At 34.9% G+C, this 2769-nt stretch overlaps 1 long non-coding RNA gene across 1 annotated transcript; it reads right to left on the bottom strand.

The window, feature by feature from the left end:
* Positions 1–872: 872 nt before the first annotated feature.
* On the bottom strand, positions 873–2478 carry LOC137465808 (uncharacterized). Its single transcript, XR_010994840.1, has 2 exons — positions 2271–2478; positions 873–1158 (listed from the first exon to the last, which is right to left on the bottom strand). It is a non-coding gene; the product is annotated as an uncharacterized lncRNA (long non-coding RNA).
* Between the last annotated feature and the right edge of the window lie 291 nt (positions 2479–2769).

Below are 2769 nucleotides of genomic sequence, written 5' to 3'. Positions count from 1 at the left end.
CCTGCAGATATTTCTATAAATTAGTCACTACTTTGCTTTTGTGCATATTCCTTGCACAGTGGAGAAAGGGAGCATGCTCAGAACATAATTTCTAGTAACAGCACACAGCGTTCCACATGGCCAGCCAAAACAGCAACTGGGATAGATGTTATAGAAATACTTAATACAGACTATTTCTGAGATATATATATAAACAAATATATAAACATATCAATTAAAAACAACATATTAAATTTGAGATCCTTTCCTCTGTCCTCCTTATTAAGAGTAAAGCATTGAAAGCATTGTTTTATTAAAAGTTTGTAAATTGGGTAAAATTTTAGACAGAATGTATTTGCACTGGAAAAATTTTAATCTTACTTAAATATGATCATCATAAAGGAGTTGCAGGAGGACTGCCTGAAATAAGGCGTGCTTATTTATTTGAAGGATGTGCTGCACTGGTTTAATGACTAGTCCTCACTGGGAAGAATCTGCCACTCTTTGGATCAGGTACAGATGAGTGATGAAAGTATAGATGAAATGTATTTTAACACTTATTTTTGTGTTACTGTGTGGGGTATTTGGACTATATATGTACCAGAGACATAAGTATTTAATAACTCACTCAGTGGTTGTCTCCTTACAAGAATAATGTAATTTAAATGGATGGGAGTAATGTATTTTAAATACTTTTGGAAATATGTTCAGCATGAATGTATCCTGAAGTATTATTAGCTTTAAACTTGTATTTGTTTCAGTAAAATCTAAACTAGAAAGTCCTGGAGCAGATCAGTGCCTCATCTGCCTCTTCAGTTGTACACTTCCAGGCTGCTGGAATTCATCTTTCCTCCTGGAGCCTCAAATAAACACGCCAGAGAGCACTCACAGCATGACTCCACAATGAAATATTTGACTAAGGTTAGGACATCTGGGAAGAGTTTGGGGACAGCTTCAGGTCTGGAACTATGTACTTGAAACAAAATAATTTTGTTTGGCACTTTTGGTCTTGATTTGAACTTTTGCTTTCTGCCAGCTGGATAAATTCATTCATGGCTGGGTTGTACTGTGGCGTCTGTGGTTTGCAGATGTATGTTCTTGTCCATCACTCTTCATTGACACACCCTGCATTGTCTTCTTCTCTTGGAAGATGTCTGTATAGCTAAGGGTTTTTTTAGACTTGAAAGCATTCTGAAATACAGCCTTTATTTTCATAATATAACATTTACATGCAGTAGCTAGTATTAATTGTTGTTTATCCTAAACTATTTCAGATTCTGAACCATCCATGCAACTGCCAATTTTTACCAGTTTCCTAATATTGCTATATTTTCTAAAATTTCTTAAAACTAAGATACAGGTTTTCTGATTCTCTTGATTGGACTGTATCCATTTTCTCAAAATCTCATTTCCTAAAAGCAAATTATAAATAGAGAGGATTTGGGTTATATTCCATTTTAACTGTATTTTTAATGTGGTTGTAACAATCACACCAGAGGCAATAATTTGGGAGGAATATAGAAAAGGAAATAACCTGATTCTAATTTTCCTTTTCCTTAATTGGGTTTTGTAACACTAGAATGCAATTCCCTTTGTTTTTCAGAGTTCCATATCTATATAAACAAAATAGGCACATGGTGACTTATCTATTGATTGACTAGTGAATTTGATGGCTGAAGGAAATTATGGTAAAAATTAAATATATCAATCAAATACTAGACCCTCAAAGGCACTGAGAACAATGTGAATTAGACTTTAAATCCTCTGAAGACCTAGGGAAAAATGGTATAAATAATGTAACTTTAAATTAAACTAATACATGATTAACAAAAGTTCAGAATTTCCATATATAGTAAATGTATACAGTTGTAGCAATAGTTTGCCAAAAGCAGACTATTTGAGAAATCATAGACTTTTGGCACTATAGAATTAGTATCAGCTGTTTCCCTCTATTGACCTTTGCAAGATTACTTCCACTATACACTAGCAAGAAAAAAAAAAAAAAAGATAATTTGTCCCTACAAGAAAGTTATCATTCTGATGAGACCATTCATTTTTGTTTGGTCATAGCTTATAGGACACCCACATCAAATGAACTTATATTGCACATGAAATTTTCCATTGTTTTGCAGAAAACAAACATGGGGACATTTGTAGCAGACGTTTGTCCTTAATGAAAATATACCGAACTCAGTAGCAATGAAAAGTAAACATTCATCGCTGATGCAATTTATATTAGACAGTCTTTACAGTCAACAGAATGAAAGAGGCATTTGCAGGGTTGGATTTACCTCATCCCAATGACTTACATGAATCTCATTGCAAGCATCTGGAATTAGACAGATGTATCCCAACCTCAAGTCACAGGCTATGGTCTTCTTTGGATCAGGACCATCTGTAGAATTAGGAAACTCTCTCTTATGACTGTAAAACTGTGTCAGACTTCACAACTGTGAACATTTAAGAACGGCTATAGGGAATGAGAGCAGAGTGTTGCAGATAACTTGTATACCACTGGCAATTTTTTAAATTCAACATCTATATCAGTTATGAGCGCCCAGTGCAGCCTTGCTCATTGAAACACCTCAGCTGCTAAGCTAAAATCCAGTGAGGCAAACACTAACTATGCCCAACTCGTGATGTAAAGCCATAATTTCAATATATCTCACAGAAAGAAATTTTCTTGTTCTCATAATTCCAAGTTGCAGGAACACTTCCATTGTAGCAGTGTGTAGCTACAGCGAAGATCGTGATCCAGGGAGGCAACAACGGCGATAGGGAAAACAGACA

The sequence above is a fragment of the Anomalospiza imberbis genome, chromosome 2, assembly GCF_031753505.1.
Source record: "Anomalospiza imberbis isolate Cuckoo-Finch-1a 21T00152 chromosome 2, ASM3175350v1, whole genome shotgun sequence".
In the NCBI taxonomy this organism is placed as follows: domain Eukaryota; kingdom Metazoa; phylum Chordata; class Aves; order Passeriformes; family Viduidae; genus Anomalospiza; species Anomalospiza imberbis.
This window is presented reverse-complemented; position numbering and strand designations above follow the sequence as displayed.